Source organism: Anser cygnoides, chromosome 25 (genome assembly GCF_040182565.1).
Source record: "Anser cygnoides isolate HZ-2024a breed goose chromosome 25, Taihu_goose_T2T_genome, whole genome shotgun sequence".
Classification (NCBI taxonomy): domain Eukaryota; kingdom Metazoa; phylum Chordata; class Aves; order Anseriformes; family Anatidae; genus Anser; species Anser cygnoides.
Genome location: NC_089897.1, coordinates 3,945,607 through 3,963,851, shown reverse-complemented (window position 1 = coordinate 3,963,851; position 18,245 = coordinate 3,945,607). Strand labels below are relative to the sequence as shown.

Below are 18,245 nucleotides of genomic sequence, written 5' to 3'. Positions count from 1 at the left end.
CTAACTCGGGCGTGGGGTCGTGCCGCAGGGAGGTGACATTGCCCCACGTGCGTGGTCCCCAGCCGGGACCCTCACCCCAAGGTCCCGCAGTGCCGGGGGGGGCTCTGCCCCCTCCCGCTGAGGGAGTTTCATGGGGTATGGCAGGCTCCCCCGGGCCATCTGCTTTGCGCACTGAAACTAATTTTCCAGCCTTTATTCTTCCGGAGAATTTGAAAACGCGATTGCACCCTCAGGGCCCAGGAAGCAAATCAGGAGATACAAATCTGCGAGTTTCGCGTGCGTCTGATGATTTCCATCGCACGGTGCCAGACTGCGGGGCCGGGGGTGCTGGGGTAGAGCAGAGCAGGGTCCCCGCAGCCCCCCAGCCCCACGCTGGCTCTTCCAACCCACACCACTCTCCTTGCAGCGCATCCTCCAGATCCTCCGTGTGAGCGTGGGATTTCTTTTTCTTCCTCTTTTTTTTTTTTTTCTTTTTCTAAATGCATGTTTTGTGAATGTGCAAATGCAGTGACCTTTCGTGGGGGCCGCCCGGAGCTCCAGCTCTGGCTGCCGGCTGCTCTCCCGCTTGTCAGGGAGATGAGGGATGCGAGAGCTACGTGCGAACGCCGGGGCCTCTGGGCTCCAACGCTCAGCTGCGATCACGGTGATGAGTTCCCGGAGGGGAGGAGAGGGCTCGTTTCGCCTCTCTCCCCGTGTGCCGGGAGATGCCAGGCCCTTCACCAGCCGTCAGCGCCGCTGCCTCGCATCCTGTCCCTGTCCCTGCCTCCCCTCCCTGCCAGCTGCAGCCTGTTCTTGGCGTGACCTTGTCCCTGCTGCCGTCGCAGGAGGCTCAGGTGCTGAGCGTCCCTCGGGGTGGGCAGCCGGGGGCGGTGCTGGCTCGGAGGGTCCCATCCTTCCCGTGACCGCCAGCCCCGCACGCTGTCCCCTTTCCCAACGTCCTTGGGCACCAGATAGGGCCGGTGGCCTCCTCGGGGCTGCAGACGGGCCTGGGCGAGCCCTCCGCAGATAAGGGCCGTGCCGGCGGGGAGCAGGAATGTGGTGTATGCGGTTAAAGTTCACCTGCTCCTAGGGGTCGTCCCCGTCGTGGAGGGTCTGGGGTGGCTGAGAACTGGGCAGAGTGCCCTGTCCCCATCCCCAGGTGGCCCTGGTCCATATTCCTGGTCCCTGATGGCACTGGGCTCTTGGGGCTCCCGTGGGGATGCTCGTGGGGATGCTCGGCAGCAGTGGGGGCTGAGATGGGGACACAGTGGCTAAGACAGAGCCAAAGTAAAGCCCCAAAAAGAAAAGGATCTCGGAGGATGGCGTGGGTGCAGAGACAGGGGACAACCAGTGCACAAGTGGGGAAACTGAGGCACAGAGCCAGCACGGTGGGATTTGAGCCGGGAGCACCCTCTAAGACCCAGCACCTCTCTGCTGCATCTTGTCGGTGCTCCGGACTGCTCCTGAGGTTTCCTGGGCTCTGGGTGTGCACGCGTGCAGGATCTGGCACCCAGCAGCCCCATTTCCTGATCGGGCTTTGGGCGTTCCCGTAGGATAATTATTCTGTAATTGCTCGGTAATGAGGTAGCAATCCTGCGGCGGGGCAGTGCTTACAAAGGGCTTCCCCAGCCTGGGCTGCACCCGAAGCCCCGACATCCTCCTCCTCCACAGGGTCCCCATGGGCGGGTGCCCCTCGTCCCCGGGGGCGGGATGGGGAAATCTGGGGCAGGATGTGCTGGAAAAAGGATTCCTCATCCCCTCCCTGCCCCGCTCCTCCCAGCCAGGGGCACTGGAGCAGTGGCTGGGGGCTGGCTGCGTCCGTGCGTCCCCGAAGCGCTGGCACCGGGCTGGCACGGAGCCCTGGCACCTACCAGCGCTGCCTTTCACTCCCTCCTGGCACCATCTCCACTGCCTCCGGGGCCCTTTGGGGATTTCCTCCAACCCGCCTTCGCCCGTCCCCGCTGGCACCGCCGCCACCCAGCTGGCGGGCGTCCGGCCGTGCCCGATCCCACTGCTCAGGGCTGGCACTGTTGGGGACAGAGCTGTCCCTTCCCCATCCCCGAGCCCCTGGGGTGCTGCTTGGGTGAGCTCCCGGCGCCCTGCTCTCTTTTTAACGCACCCTGCAAAAAGTGGAAGAGGCAAACGGTGGCCCCTTCCCAAATCCGGGGTCAGAGGATGCCGCTGGGGACAGCGGCGCTGCCACGTCCGGAACGGAGCGTGCCTGGTATTTATAGCCTGCCATGGATGCCACGAGGCAAACAAGCGTGGAGAGAAAGGGGTTGTTTTGGTCTTCTTTGTATTTATTTTTTTCCAAATCTTCCTCCTTTAAAGGCCAGGCTGGCTCTGCCAGAGATGGCTCTGCACCCTCCGGCCCTGGGCTGGGGCTGCCCTGTGTTGTGCCCCCCCCCGAGGGATGCTCGTGCCCCGATTTTTGGGCAGCCCATGCAGCTCCTCTGCAGCGAGAGGAACCAGGAGGAGAAGCCGGCCGAGGTGGGGTCAGGTGAAGTCCACGCTTGCTCTTGGGGGTTTGCTTTCCTCGGCAGCATCTCTTCTTTCAGGCCGGCTGAGCAGCGATGATTAGCAATTCCAGTTTTTATTGCGAGCCCAACGCGGCCGCGTGTTGCGTGCCTCTCCCCGTCGAGGTGGAGCTGCTGCCAGGTTGTCTGAGACAAATTGTTTGCTTTGCCGTGTGGTTCGTGTGCCTTTTTTTTTTTCCCCCCTCTTTCCTCAATCAAATAGATGCTCTTATTTGGAAACAATGAGCAACTGTTGGAGTGTGAAGCTAATGAATCTTTTAAAGCTCATCAAAATGAGAGGTTGCGTGTGCGCCGCAGGGGCCGGCAAGTGCTTCGCACCCTGGGCATCTGAGGGGCACCGCGATGGGAGGCTGCTGGGGGGGTCCGTGGGGTGCGTGGGGCACTCGGTCCCACTCTCCTGGGATCATCGGTCACGACTCGAGCCCACCTCCATGGCTGGAAGGCGCAGGGATCAGCCCCGGGGCTGATGAGTGGGGGAAGCATTTGGGGTGTGGATGCCGAGACCTTGTGCAGCACCCCTCAGCCTTGGGGGCAGCGCGGTGGGACAGCGGCTGCCCCGTGTTGCAGACTGGAGGAAGGGCTTTTGATAGCAGAGAGGCTGCTCGGAGCCTTATCTTATCCCCCGTGTGCTGGGCTTATCAGCAGACATGCTTGTCCTGGAGATAAGGGGGACCTTGGGTTCAGGCAGGGGCTGGCTGGGGGAATCGATGCTGTGTGTGCTGGTGCTGGGCGGGCAGCACGGGCATGGGGGGCTGAGCCCCCCTCGGTGGCTGGGGTACCAGTGAGGGTCACCCCAGTTTTGGCTCTCCGCTGACCGGGAGCATGAAGCAGCTCCCACCTGCTGGGGGGAAGATGCTCCTTTGGTTATGTGGCACAGAAACTCCGGGCATGGGAAGGGTGCACAAGGTTCAACCCCATCTCTTGTTCTCTTTAAGCAAATTAAAATTCCCCAAAAAATCCACCCCAACCCTTCAGCCAGGGTCAAAGTCCCGTGGAGCGGCCCTGGGAATTAAATCCCTGCCCGAGGCCATCTCATCCCCATCGCGCCCAGCGCAAGCTGAGTGCTCCAAAGGCAAATTTGCTCTCCCAAAGAATTGTCACAAGATCCTGGGGTCAGGGTGCTGCGCGGGGACGGGTCCTGGTGCCCTGCGCCGCGGCAGTGCTTCGGTGGGGGGCTGCTGGGGCGAGGGGTGGCCCTGCCCTGGGAGGAACGGCACAGGGTGCTGGGTGTGCAGGATGCTGGGTGTATGGGATCTGGTGGCGGAGCAGGGACCGGCATGTCTCCACGATCAGGTGGGGCGATGGGAGAGGAGGAGGCAGGTTGTGGGGCGCTCCCCGCGCGCAGCCGGGCCCTCGTGCTGCCTGCTCGTAAACAGGCTGTTTTTGTTTGCGCCGCTGCAGCGCCCGCGGCCGCTTGTGCAACCGGGGCGGGGAAGCTGGCTCAGGGCTCCTTTGGGTTCGTTACACCCGCGACAGAGAAGCCTGAGCTGGATCCAGCCCCACGAGCTTGGGGAGCACAGGAAAAACCTGCGCTGGGCTCGTGTCCCCTGCTCAGCACCGTGCTCCTGGCACAGGGATGCCGTGCGCAGTCGCATGATGGTGGGGTCGCCATGGTTATGGCCACAAAGAACCTCTCCGTGCCAAGGATCAGCTTCCCCCCCAGCAGGCAGAGCAGCCTTGGGACTCCCTTTTCCCCAGGGTAATGCCCAGGACCAGCCCCACATCCCCAAGCAGGGTGCATGGCACAGCCCCGCTCCCGCTCGCCCCGCAGGCAGGTGCAGGGATGAAGCAAGCAGCCGCGCGTGCAGCCCAGCCTCGCCGATGGTATGTGGCTGCCCCAGTTCTGGGCTGCAGGTGAGCCTGGAGAATTGGGAAAAACAGGGCAGGGTTTTGTCTTCTCAAGAGTTTCCTCCTGCTGCAGGAAGCACGGCCGTGGTGGCGCTGGCACGAGGAAGTCCCGCAGTGGCGCAGGACGGCCGCGCTCCGGTTATGGGCCACAGAAGCCCTGGCAAGCAGAGGGTTTGCTGAGGGCACCAGGCAGTGGGGACACTCGCGGGCACTGACCCCAGGGGTGAACCATGAGCTCTGTGGCACCAGAGCAGTCATGGCACAAACATATGGCATCACTGCCCGGCTCAACCAAATGAGGGATGCAAAATTGCTCATGACTAAGGGCAAGGGCACCCCCTGTGTTTATCCAGCACGGTGCCGAGCCCCTCTGTCCTGTAGTACGAGGTTAAAAATGTACCATTTGCTTTTCCCCTGCTGCCGATTTTGACATCCAGGCAGGCGGTGCCCAGCCAGTGCCCACCGCAAGGTCCCTGCCCCTTCCCCAAGATACACCGAGACGCAAGCGCAGAGCCCAGTGGCAGAGCTGCCTGAGGAATGAAAACACATCTGAAGCATGACATAAACCAGCGCCAGGCTCTGCTTTGAGGCTGAGCCAGCACCTTTGGGGCCAGGGCTGGCGGCGGAGGGCTCGGGCAGCGTTGGCGGGGGCTCGATGGCGCGGCCATCCCCAGCGGAGGGCTGGCGAGCGCCTGGCGTGGCCGGGAGCAGGCGGGAGTGGCGTGAGAGCCGGAGCGCACGGGGGTGTGTGTGTGTGCGAGCGCCTGTTTATATACGAGGCAGCCAACCTGCAGTCTCAGATTTCAGCCCTCGCTTATCAGTCCTTGCAGCGTTTGGACGTGGCGGCTCTCCGAGGCGGCTGCTGCTTCCCCCTTCCCTGCCTTCCCCAGGGCTCCCCACCTCGGCACCGCTCCCACCGCCCTCCCCAAGCCAGCACCGCGGCTCCCGGTGAGCAGGTAGGGTGAGCCGGCCAGGGGTGCTCTGCCCTCAGAATCTGGTTTGAGTTTGGGGGGTTTGGGCTCCTGGGGATGGAGGAAGAGCCCCCCGGGGCTGGAGCGAAAGGGCTGGGGTGCCGGAGGGGTCTGTGTGGCTGTGGGGCACCAGCAAGTTGGGCTTTGCTGGAGGACGGCTGCAGAACTGCTTGAGCAGCACTGGAGGGGCTCGGAGCTGACACCGGGGGGTACTTATGGGGTGGGGGTTTGTAGGGACAGGGCTGGCAAATGTAGCCCCAGGTATCAGCAAGTCGGAGGCAGCACGCCCACGGGCTGGCAGCGCGTCCCGCCGGGCACGGCACGGCACCGGTGTGCGCGGGAAAGCCCGGCTGCACTCTGCCAGGAGTTAAACCTAAGCCTTGTGGGGAGCTGCAGGGAAGGTGTGGCGGCGCCGATAAGGTTGGCAGGGCTGGGAGTGGGGCAGAGGCAGCTGAGAGGGCCGGGCACGCTGCGCGTACACACGGCTCTGCTTCCAGCCAGGATGCGGGCAGGGATCCTGCCCCGGTGGCAGTTCGTTGCGCACACTGGGCTGGGAAGGGTTGTGCCTGTGCTCTGCGCCACGCTCTGAAGCCTGGCAAGAGCCAGACCCTGCTCAGAGCTGAGCCATTTGGGGGTAATAATCCCCTCCTCAGCTGCTGGGCTCCCCCTTGGGTGTGCGTGGCCAGGGACGTGGTGATTTGCGCCGAGACCTGTCCCACTTCTCCGTGTCTGCCCAGGAGCAGCTGGGTTGTGCGTGGCAGCAAATCTGCTTCCAGGGCTGTGGCAGAGTGTTGTGTTTTGGAGCAGGTGACCGAGCTGTCACCGTGTCTCTCCTCCTATCTCCGGCACTCTCGAGATAAGGCAGGAAGCATCCACCAGCAAGGTGGGTGTCGCTGCCGGGCGGTGCAGGGTGGCTGTGGTTTCCATCCGGCTGCTCCCAGCCACGCGTGGGGATGTCCTGGAGGTGGGAGCAGTCTCCCCGCTGCTCTGCAGTGCTGGAGGGTGGTGGGGTCATAGCTGGGCCTGATCCTGGCACCATCCTGCTCCTTCCTCCCCTGTTGCTCCCCTGCTGACAGCATGCTGCAGGTCAAAGACCGGGCTCTGGTCTGGAGCAGAGCGCTCCCTCCTCCTGGCGGGCACGTCCTTCGCTCCGTCGTAGTGCTGCAGGGCCGCTAATTAATTAATTCTGTGACAAGGAAGGATCATTAGCAGCTCCTGACAATGGCCTGTGCAACGCATCGCTGGGACGTCAGCTCTGCTGTCCCTGCACGGAGCCTGCTCCGCCCTGCTGGGGCAGGAGTGACACACGGGGGGGACAGTCCATCTGTGCAAGCCAAGAGCACGGCTGGCTTTCTTCCACTTACTGGTCTCCTGGGGCGTTAAATCCAAACCTCCCAGCTCAATCCCTTGATTCGCAGTGACTTCCTCACCTCTTGGTCCACAAATTTCAGGCAGATTTAGCTGGGGACAGCGATCTCCACGCGTGGTCCTACCAGGAGGGAGCAGGCAGCGGGGCGTGAGCAGAGCCGTGGCTCCGCGCAGCAGCACGGAGGAGGACGAAGGGCTTCTCTTTCAGCGCAGTTTTTTATCTGTTCCCGAAGCTGTAGAGAATCCACCACGGACACAAAGCCATGAGAAGCAGGAGCTGCTGGGCTGCCTCGAGGTGCAGGTGGGCGCCTGGCTGCTCTTCCCACCCGTATCGGCCCATCTCTGCCCTCTGGAAACTTGGCACAAGCCTCTGGGCTCTTCCCAGCGCTGTCTCCCCGGAGCAAAACAGTTCCTTATAGAGAGCAATAACCAGGCTGGCTCATTTCAACTGGGACAAAGATGAAACCTGATGCAACTCCCCAGCCCCTGCGAGGCTCCTCCGGGGGATGCTGCGGGCAGGTGCGGTGCCACAGGACGCATCCAGGCTGCGCAACCGCCGGCTCCAGCCCCAGCTCGGCGACTCCCATCCCTCCTGCTTCCCTCCCCGGGCACGGCTAAGGGCACCGAGGTCCCTGCCAGGCCGTCACCCCCTGCTTGGGGCCGAGAGCAGTCTCAAAGCCTCCCCAGGATGGGGATGGAGGCTACGGAGGCTGTTCAGGGCTGCAGACGGAGCCCGGAGCGCTGCATCTCCCCGCCTCGACGCGGGGAGGGCCGGGCCTGTATTTATTTACTCGATGCCGGGGGAGAAAGGGGAATTGGCAAGAGGCTCGCTTGCGAATGGGATTTCTGGGAAGTGGAAAGCTGGCTCGCCTTCAGCCTGGAACTGTCCCGGTTTCCAATTGGAAACATCCCGTGGTGACTAAACTTCATTCAGGGGAAGATCCCGTTCTGCAGAGCTGCAAAACCCGCCCGCGGCGGTCGCTCTGCTGCGGGGGTGGCAGCGGGAGGGTGACAAGGGAAGGGCTCTTTGGTGGCAGAGGGGGACAGCTCGGCCTCGCGCTGCCTTTGCACCAGCGTGGGAGATTCTGAGGGTCCGGTCCATAGGGGTAGAAAGTGTTTGCAGCTCCCTTTGCTTTTCCCTGGCAGATTTCTTGCTTTTCCCCCTGCAGCTGTCCCCGGGGCCAGCTGCGAGCACTGATGAGGATGTGGTCGGGGCGCTGGGAACCAGCTGTGATTCACCAGCAGGCTGTGCCCGCCTGCCCCAGCCACGGCCCTGGGACACCGGGGCGTGGTGGGCTGGAGATAGCAATAAACCGGGGCCCGGCCGTCCCAAAGCACCGGCACCGCTGCTGAGCCGGTCCTGGTGGCAACAGCCGGGCTGAACCCCAGGCTCCCCGGGCGTTTAATGGTTTGTGGAGGAGGTTAATGGCTGGATACGCAATGAGCCCGGTGTTGTATCACCTGCAGGCTGCGCCGCAGCGGTGACGGGTGAGCTCTCACCACTGCTGATAGGAACCGAGGGCATCCAGCCCAACCTGCCTGTCGGAGCTGTGCCGGAGCACTGCTTCCTCCACTGCTGGATGGGAGAAGGATCGCTCTCCATGGGTCCTTCTCCCATCCCAGGGGTCTGGCAACCCCTGATGGCTTTGCCAGAGACTTAGCAGCAGCGGGAGGTGCCTCGTTTGGCTGCGGTTTGTGGGGCCGCTGGGGTTTGCTCAGAGCACCCTGACTTCTCTCTGCTCTGGTGATGCACGGGCAGGGCAGTTGGTGTTGCCCCCCGTGTTCCCCCGTGCCAGGATGGCTCTGCCACCAGCCAGCCCTGTGTCCCCGCAGAGGACAGCCACCGCAGGGGTGAGCTTGGCAAGCAGAGCCGATCCCGAGCCTGGCTCTGTGTGTTTGGTTTGGTCTGAAATCTGTTTGTTTATAAACAAACCGCCAGGTTTGGGGAACCTTTGGTTCCTGCTCTGCTTGTGTGCAGGGGCTGGCGGTACGGGCGCATGCGCAGCCGTCTCGGGGGCTTGGGGCTGGCGGTGACAGGGTGGCAGCACCAGGACGTGCAGCAGGTGCTGCCGTGCCAGAGGTGCCACGCTCTGCTCCTGCGGCGGCTGTTCCTTGGCACTGGGAGCAATTTGGGCTGCTCTGAGCATTGCAGACCCGCTGGCACCCACACAGAGCTTGCAGGATGCTCCCCACAGCTGTGAGCCAGGCTGTGGGTGCCTGCAGGGACAGAGAGCCTCGGCCACCCCGCGTGGGGCCGGCAGCCTGGTGCTGCTGCCCGCACTGTCCTTGGGAGCTGTTTGGCGCAACGCACTTGCACAACCGGCACGCGTGCGCTCTTGCGTCACAGCACGGTTACAAACTGTTCTGGGGCTCGCGGAGGCACAGGATGAGACCTAAAAACAGCGAGTTTCCCCGTACTCTTTCATCGCACCTGCGAGAACATAAGGGAAGCATGGCTTTGCACGAGGAAGGCAACCGGGACAGCAATCACACTGCTGCTGGGGAGGCTGTCGGGTGGCACACGATGGCAACCCAATGGCACGGGAGGCACCGAGGCCCTGACCTGCTCCTGCTCGGGGTAAATCCCCACGGGGCCACGTGGCCGTGTCGCGGCGGGCAGAGCGTGGTGAAGCCCAGGGGCACGTGGGCCTGTTTGCAGAGATCCGAGCGCGCTGCCGGCCTCCACCCCGCCTCACCGCTGCGGCAGGTGTGGGGCTCGGCGCCGCGCTGGCCCGGCACAGCCGGCTATGCCAGGAATGCGCCGAATGCGTTGGGGCTTGACTGCGGGCGGTCTGGGCGCAGAGCAGCCGGTGAGTCACTCGGAGGGCTGGCAGCGGCTCGGTGCAGCCCGCGAGCTGGGGACGAGGCAGAGCGGTGGCAGCCTCGTAGCCCAAAGCCTCCCCAAACCCAAATATGCGCGGGAAGCACCCGTCCTCCCTTCTGCTGGAGGAGCAAGGACGGGCGATGCACCAAGGCCACGCAGGGCTGCAGAGGTGGCAGCGTGGCCGAGCAGCTGGCAGCAGCAGCATTAGCACAGTGATGCACCACATCGTGCCCCCAGCACCCCGGGGTGCTGCAGGGGTGACTTGCATCCATCTGAACACACCCTCAGTGTGAGCACATCAGAGCACATCACTCAGTGGCACCCGAGTGATTTTCCCTAGTTGAGGGGTCCTTGGGAGATCCGACAGGCAACAGCAGAGAGTTTGTAATTCAGACAAAAATAATCAAGAGTTTCTGTGGGGAATGGAAAAACCTAGCGGGTCTGACCGCCCCCAGGCTGGGGCTCAGCCCGCTCGCTGTGCTCGTGCTGCACCCCGAGAGTGGGAAGAGCAGCACCCAAGGGCAGAGCCCTCAAACCCCACTGCTGGCAACAGGTGGGACGCTTCCTGCACCCTGTATCACAGCTGGGGGCATTGCACCCTCAAAATACTGACAGCTCGAGGTGTTCTCAAGGAGCTGGTGGCTTCCCATCTTGTGGGGGTTCTCGTGGGGCCACCCCATGCATGCTTCCCTGGCCAGACTGGCTCCGTGCCTGTGGGTGAGCGGGTGCCCCAGGTGGGGTGGGTGCCAGGGGCTCCTGGCAGGTCCAGGGGAGGAGGCAGCTCCCACCCAGAGGCAGCCATGAGCATTTGGGTGCAAAGCAGCGTGATGGGAGCAGTCAGCCTGGCACAGGGTCCGCTGCCCCGGGAACGGGAAATCCAAAGCCCTGCCCATATGCAAAGGGGCCGCGCACATCGCAGGCGCGGGGCAGCCGAACCCCGCTGCAGGCAGATCTTATCAGCCGCTGCATCTGTGCTTATTTACAGCTCACTCCTGTCTGTGGTTTTTTTTTTAGCCATTTGATGGGCTTATATCTTGATTAAAACCATCCCTCCAGCAGCCCTCCGCTTTCCAGCCTGCGCAGGGTGGTGCCGTGCAGACGTTTGGCCAAGGCTATTTCTGAGCACTCGCAGCTCGGACACCCCCGGGGCCGCAGCCGGGGCTGAGCTGCTGGAGAAGCCAAAATTCGCTGCGTGTCGGTGTCTGAAACTCCGAGCCGCGTGCTGCTGTGCCGGGGGGGATGTGAGTACCTGCATAGCCACGGAGTGGGAGCGGGGCTGTGCTGGCGCTGGGCAGCACGGGCTGGGCGCAGGGGTCATTGCTTCCTTATCCCAGGCAAAGGAGAGAGAAGGGGATGGGGACGGAGGTGCAGCAGGCCCCTTGCACTGGGGGGGCTCCTCCAGGGGTTGTGCTGCTTCTGTGCCATTTTGGGGTCCCAGGGGGATGCGGTGGCTGTATCAAGCCAAGCGTGAGGTGTTGGTGCGCCGGGGCCTGGCACGGGGTGCTCAGAGCCGCTGCTGACAGTATGGCACAAGGTTAATCATTCAGCTGCTCGCAGGTCAGGTAACAGCCAGCGGTGGGAGGGGGGGACGTGTGTCTGTCCTCTCCCCCCTGCCTGGGGAGTCCGTGCAGGGAGGAGATGTCCCTGCCGTGCTGGGTTAACCCTCTCCCCGACAACGTGCCCGGTCCTTACGGCAGATGGTGGCGTCTGCTAACAGGGACAAGCGCCCTTCCCAGCGCGGAGCCACGGGGACGGTTCTGGCTCTGCTATTCCAGCTGCGTGCTGCACAGCATGACCGTCCTGGCAGTGTGTTGGGTGCTCTGTTCCTGCCCCCGCGGGTGCTGGCATTGTGTCCCCTCGGCCAGCAGCCCCAGCTGCTCGCCCCGCGCAGCAGCCCCGGGAGCTGGGCTGGCCCCGGCACGGCCGCGGGAGCCAGGAGCTGTGGCTGGGCTGTAAACACGCTCAGATGAGGCTACAGCTGCCGGATTTCCTTGGAAATGCTGCTCGCAGATCTCCGGGACCTCTCCATCCCCAGTCCCAGCAGTGAGGAGGGGATGGATGAGCCTCATCCCCCTCCCTGCCATGCTGCACTGCTCGTCGGGGTGCGGAGAGTTGCAGGGTCTGGTCCTATGTGACAGCTGCTGCCGGCTGAGCTGGGTACAAAGGCAGGATACGGCCCTCAGGGCTGCATGGGGACAAGCAGCACTGCATGGGGATATGGAGCAGTTTGGGGTGCACAGAGACAGGATTTCGCAGCCCCCCCCCAGTGCAGCTGTGTCTGTTTGCAAAGTGGGGAGATGAGAGGAAGGGTGTGCATGAAGCTGCTCGGTGCTGCGGGGGTGGCCACACGTCCCTGGGGGCGCAGAGCCCCTCGGGAGCCCCTCTGCATCCCCAGTGTCAGCGGTGTGGTGACATGCCAGGGACTTTCGGGGCACCGTGGCCAGCGTGAGTCAAGGCTGCCTGCCCACGCCGGGCCCGGAGCAACGCGGTGCTGATGGGGTTAAGGCTGCCGGGGCTGAGGTGGCTGTTAATGATTGATACCGACCGCGGTCCCCAGGGCTCGGCAGAAAACCTCCCACCGGCAGCACAGAGCCGCCGGCTTCGGCAAGCGGCGTGGACGCGCGGTGACTCCGGTGAGTGCGGTGACACTGGTGAGTGTGGTGACACCGGTGCGTGTGTGCAGTGCTGGCGCTGAGCCCCGGTGGCACACGTGGACCATTGTCTGCGGCCAGGGATGGAGGGCAGCCGGCGGGGTGACAGGCGAAGTGCCGCTGTGCCCGTCACCGTCGGGATGCTGTCGTGATTTCTGCATGTGGCCGCTGAAGCGGGTGCTGAGGATCTGGCCCCAAAGGATTTCCCCGGTGCCGGTGCCGTAATCCCCTGCTCATGACCTGACCTGCCCGAGGAGGGGCTCGGCTCTGGTTTGTTTTGCTGCCTCGTGCCGGCGATTGCTTGAGACAGGTATTTCTGCACGCTGGAAGCGGTTTGGTAAAGGGCTTGGAGAGGGGTTTAAATCCTCCGGTGCTGGGGCTTGCGTGCGGCTCTGCGGCCATGTTCGTGCATCAGTTTGGCGGAGGGGGTGCCAGGAGGGGATGTGCCCCCTGGGTCTGTCCGCAGCACCGAGCTGGGCCCCGAGCGGTGACCCTGGTCCCTGCTGTGTCCCCAGCCCGGGCTGAGGGAGGTGGGAGCTCTGCAGAGCCAGAGCGATTCCAGGTTTGTAGGACGCCGTGGTGTGTGTGGGGGAGGCTGAAGGATTGCCTCCTGAGCCGGTAAATGCTCTTGATGTCTCGTGGCCACTCGCCCATGCCAGTGCCTGCCCGTGCCTCTCGGTGCCTGCCACGGTGCCGCTCGGTGTGCCAGCAGCACGCCCCGGCCCCCTGCCCCGAGTGCCTGGGTGGGCAAATGCATCTATTCATGCGACCGCTGTCATCCCCTCTGACCCCTGCTGGGTCGGCTCTGGGCTGGCAGGCACCCCCCGGGGCTGGGAAGGATGCTGGGCTGGTGGCATTGGAGGAGAGCTGCCCCATCCCGGGGGCATGGGGGGCTCTGGGGACCCGGCGGTGTGCACCCTGAGAAGATAGAGAGGAGCGATGTGGTTGAAGCAGGGCAATGCACCTGGCACTGCCAGGACACGGAGCTGCCATCTGCCCTGCCCCAAGCTCAGGTCACTGCTGTCACCCCGCCGTGACGCTCCCCATGCGTCACCCCATGGGTGCTGTCGGTGCTGCGCCCGCACCAAGCCCTGCGTCTCCCGCAGCGCCGCGTTTCGGCCGCGCTGTCCCTCTGGGCGATGCCTTTGCCTCTCCCTTCTGGCCCTGGAGCTGGAGTTTCCAGGGAGATAAAACACAAACTGCCCTGCTTCTGCCGGACTCCTCTCCCTTGGCCGGGAGGGGAGGACGGCTCCCCCCGCCGCAGGCGATGCTGGCTGCCAGCAGCCGCTTTGTTCTCTGGAAATCCCCTGATTTCCCTGTGCTCCCAGCCATCCAGCAGTGCCGAGGCTTCTGGGGGCTTCTTCTGCCCCTGCCAGGCAGCTCAGCCTCCCTCCAACCCCCAGCAGGGACCCTCGGACCCCAGCCATGGGGACGTCCCCATCAGGACCCCCGGCACTCCTCTGCGCGGCGTCGGTGACGTCCCACACGGGGCTGGGTGACACAGGGCCACCCCGCGGGCCCTGGGTGCGCAGGAGCCGCCGTCCTCATGCAGGGGACTTTGCCCAGGCTCTGCCAGCCCTGCGCGGCAGCCCTGGTCCTGTGGGCGCGATCCAGCTCAGGCTTTGTGCCTTCCCTCTGCTCTCGTCTCCCAGGGGACTTGCGCGGGGATTTATTGCGAGGGTGTGTTTGCAGGAGCCGCGGGTAAAGCCTGGCCTGGCCTCGGTGCGGCGGCTCACCCCAGAGCCCTCCCGAAGTGCAGGGGGTGCTGAGCCCCCCGTGGGTGCCGAGCCCCCCCGTGGGTGCCGCCTGCTCCTCCTGGGGAAGCTCTGGGCGGCGGCGGGTGCTGAGCCGCGGTGCTCCCCACCTGGGCGCCCTGGTGGCAGCTGACGTGTGCGGTTTGTCACCGGGGCGAGGTGGCAGAGCGGATGGGTGCTGGCACCCTCCCTCCTGGGGCTGCTCGGCCTCCCTTCCTGCCCAGCATCGCTGCACGGTCAGGGGGTGCCAAAGGGCCGAAGCCACCTTAAGCGCGTGGTGGCCACCTCTCTTGGAGAACGCTTTTCAGAAGCGCCTGGCTCAGAATAGGGCAGAAAACAAAATTAATCCTTGTGTTTACCCCCCCCCCGGTGCACCCCAGAAATGGATGGGGAGCAGGGCAGGACCGTGCCTGCGGGAAGGGGGGACGCAGGTGCCGCTCGGATGCGTCCCCGTGCCGAGCCAGGAGCAGCGGGACCGGGAGCTCGTTGTCATTAGCGTGGGGGCCGCGCTGGCTGCTTGCCCCCATCCCCGCCTCAGCAGTGCCGGAAACGCTTGCTCAGCTGGGCGGCGGGGCTGGGATTAGGGCACGGATTCGGTTACGGAGGAAAAGCCGGCAGCGCGCGGAGCCGTGCGTGTCGGTGCGGGGTGCCAGCCAGCTGGCAGCGTGGTGGTGGGCAGGGGAGGAAGCTCCGCGCGTGGCCATGCACCGAGAGCTGCTTTGTGAGCACCCACGAGGAGCTTTCTCCCCAGGGGCTGCTCTCACCGCAGCACTGGCATTTCCACGCTCTGCTGAGCCCGTGGTGGTGGGGCAGGCCAGGGCGTCATGGAGTTTTGCCGTCCCGTCTTTGCCTTTGTCTCCTCTTCTCCCCAAAGCCTTGTCCCTTTTCACCGCCGTCCCCTCTCTCCCTCTCCCCAGGGCCCCGAGCTAGCCGGCCTCGCACATAACTCTTGTGAGCACGGGGGAATTCGGAAACGCTGAGAGCAGCAATTCCCAAACTTCTCCCCGTCAGCTTTGCTCCTGGCCGGCGAGTCCCCGCTCTTCCATTTGTTCAGCCGAATTCCTGTCCGCTTGCGCTGCCTCCCCTCCCACGGGGTTGTGACCCGGGCTGCTGGCTGGGCTGGGGCTGGCACAGGACGCCGGGAGCACGCACGTCCCTCTTTTAACCCGCTTGGATCAGCTCGGGGTGGGGGGCGTGGAATGGCTGCAGGCTGCCCCCCCTGCTCTCGGCAGCGAGCAGGAGCTGCGTGGCGGCCCCGTCCCGCTGCCTTCCCCTGGCCTCTCCCCGTGCAGAGGCAGCGGAGGAGCCGAGCCGCTGGCACTCGTCCCCTGGCTGCAGGGACGCTGCTGCGCCTGCAGAATTCAATTTTATTTTTTTTTATCATTATTTCGTTTCTGTTGCATCCCGAGGAAAAGCCGCACTGACCAACGCACAGAGCGGAGCCCACGCAGCCAGCCCTCTGCACCCCGTGCCCCGAGCAGGGCAGCTCCGTGTGCGCGGAGAGCCTGCTTTATTACTGCTTGGGGGAAAATAAATCTTCCCCGAGTGTCACCGATTCCTCGCAGACAAAGCCTCTCCTTTGTGCTCCTGGCTGCATGATGGGGCCACAAAGGAGAGAAGAAAGGCTTCATTTCTGGGTGCATTTCTAGGTGCTTTGCTCCTAAAGCCTTTTGCTCCTGCCCTGGGCTCCCCTTGCAAGTCGAGGGGGTGGGTTTGCTCTCCCACCTCCGTGCAGGGTGCCCATGGGTGGCGGGGTGACCCCACGGGTGCTGCAGCTCACTGCTTCCTAGGAGAAAGCAGATTTCAAGGGCTCAGCCCAGCCTCGGTCGGAGGAGAGGGATGTGGCTCCGGAGGAGAGGGAGAGGTGAAGAAAGGGCTAGAAAAACAGAGGAAGGAGGCCAAAACGCAGGGCGTGTTTGGCTCGGAGCCACGCGAGCCCCTCTCGCTTGGGAGCAGCCTGGATGCTCGCCCCCGAGCCGCTCTCGGAACCGAGTGTGGCTGCTCCGGATTTACACCGGGCCCCTCCGTGTGTGGCTGCTCCAGATTTACACCGGGCCCCTCCGCGGGGCGGGGGCCAGGGGGTGTGGAGACGCGTGCGGAGCTGAAATTCGGGTTGGGGCGTGGGAGGACAAGGTGCTCTGTTCCCTGTGGCGCGCAGCCAGCCTGGGAGCTGGGCGATGTTTTTAGCCGGCTGGGAGCGCTCAGAGGGGTTGAGCCCGGCCTCTGTAGGGCCGGTGGAGAGGAGGGGGGTCGGGGACCCCCTCCCCGCAGCTCTGCTCTAGATTTAGCGCTTGGCAGGCTCCTGTGGCTGGGCGGAGAGGCTGCGCTCCCCTCCTGCTCCCTGCCTGTGCAGATAAGAGCCTGCAGCCCCGGCGCCGTGGGGATGGCCTCAGTGAGGGAACGGATCCCTTGAGCATGTCTGCCGAGCACCACAGGGATTTGGGATCGGCTTGGAGAGGGCTCTCCCTGTGCTCAGCTCCAGCCCTCAGCATGCTTTTTACACCCTGGTGTATCCAGCTTGCTGGGCGTGCTGCAAGGAGCTCTCCCACTGCATGCGAGCAGCACAAGAGGGGGTCACACATCCCCTGAGCCCCTGCACACTCGCTGCAGAGCAGACAAGGCACTGACTTGGATGTGGAGCCCTGTGCATACAAAAAATCCCAATGGAGAGGGGCCTCGCACCCTGTGCTACGGGCGAGGAAGGGTCCTGACCACCCTGGGCAGGCAGCTGGGGAGGAAAGGGATGGGCTGCAGAGAAATTCCAGGACAAAAACCCTGCCAGGAAGCCAGCCAGCTGCTGGTGAGCGTGCCCCGCGCCTGCACCGCCAGGCAGAGCCAGCCAGCCCAGCCGCCCGTGGTTCCTGCCTGCAGGTGCAGGCTGGCATTGCCCGGCATCGCCCGCCTCTTTCCTGCCTCTGCGTGGCTGGGTTGTGCCCGGTGCTGCTCGCACTGAAGGGCAATGCCAGCAAGGGATGCACCCACACCGAGCCTCGGCCACCGCAGGGTCCTCAGGTTTTGCTTCTGGACGCGTCCCAGCCCTTGTTTGCAAGCGCTAGGGAGCGGTGACCTTCACGGTCGCAGGAAGGGCACCGGTGATCCAGGAGGGTTTTCCCCCTGGGGAAAGGGTGGAGTTGTCCTCCCTGCGCTCAGCAAACTTTAACTTTGGGGAGGGGGAAGAACAGCAGCACCCAGTCAAAGTTTGTTCTCCAGTTACTGCGTTTATTCCCTTCCCTTGCTCCCTACCTTTGAGAAAAAAATCAAGGGGAGATTTTGGAGGGTTTTTCTTTGATGTTAACCCCAAGGAAAAGCCCCAGCTCTTATCTCCTGGGAGGTCTGGGGGAGCTCCCACCCTGGAGTTGCTGTTCAGAGCTCAGGAGCGTGTCTGCTTTCTTTGCTGCAGGGGGACTGTGTCCGTGACCACCCCCAGGCACCGCTCAGCGTGAAATAGCGCAGCTGGGCAGGGGGGATGGCGCCTGCTGCACGCTGGCAAAGCCAGGGTTGAACCCGGGTTAGGAGCTGCTGGAGTCACCCCTGAGCGCGGCTCTGCGCCGCTCTGCGCAGCCCTTGGTGGAACCGGGGATGGGGCAGGAGGTGAAACCCCGGCGTGGCGGGGAGAGGGGATGTTTGTGTCTCCTGTTGGCACTGCTGTTGGGTGAGCCCCAGGTTCGGTGCGCGGCGGCGGGCTGGCACGCGTCCATGGGCCGTTGGGGAACCTTGACCGCGGGTGGCAGGGTTTGGGGAGCCGCTGCGAGGACGTGGGGACGGCCACCCCCAGGGGCAGGCACGCGGCTGGCACTGCCCTTGGGCACTGCAGCGGGCAGGTTTCTCCTCACACCTGCACGATGCCAGCAAGGGGAGCAGCGGCCGCACCGCTCGGCTCCTCCACGCCTCTGAGAGCAGCTTTGGCTCAGGGTGCCCCAGACAGGTGCGTGTGGCTGCTTCGGGGGGCTGTAATTCCAGCTGCATTGGCACATCCTCTGGCAGTGCTGGTGACGTGGTTCCCGGCCCCCTGGCAGGGACAGGGACCGCTTGTGCTGGCCAGGGAGCGGTGGGAGCGTCCCCGAGCACTGAGGCTGGGCACTGGCGTTGCCCCAGCTCACCCTGGGCTGACCGATGAGGCAGGCTGCGGCTCCAGGTCCTGGATTTGGGGAGGAGCAGGTGAATGATGCAATGGTGCTGGCGCCGGGCTGAGCGGTGCTGAGCGGTGCGTCGGGCTGCGCTGGTGTCCCGAGGTGGTCCCGGGGCTGTGGCGGAGCGGGGACGCGGCGTGATGGAGGCCAGCTGGCTTGCTGCGCTCCACTTCCTTCTTTGGA

General features: G+C 64.3%; 1 protein-coding gene across 16 annotated transcripts in view; it reads left to right on the top strand.

Annotated features, from left to right (window-relative positions):
- PLEKHA6 (pleckstrin homology domain containing A6) overlaps positions 1 to 18,245 on the top strand; it is a 49,562-nt gene that overhangs the window by 9,972 nt on the left and 21,345 nt on the right. The window contains exon 1 of one of the 16 annotated variants that reach the window (XM_048070966.2): positions 5,187 to 5,320. The exons of 12 other annotated variants lie outside the window; for them this stretch is intronic. The gene's annotated coding sequence lies outside the window, so the exon portion shown is untranslated. Of the gene's footprint in view, positions 1 to 5,186; positions 5,321 to 10,563; positions 10,769 to 12,466; positions 12,489 to 18,245 lie in introns of those variants that run through there. 3 more of the 16 variants (XM_066982939.1, XM_066982940.1, XM_066982942.1) reach the window with 3 other exon arrangements.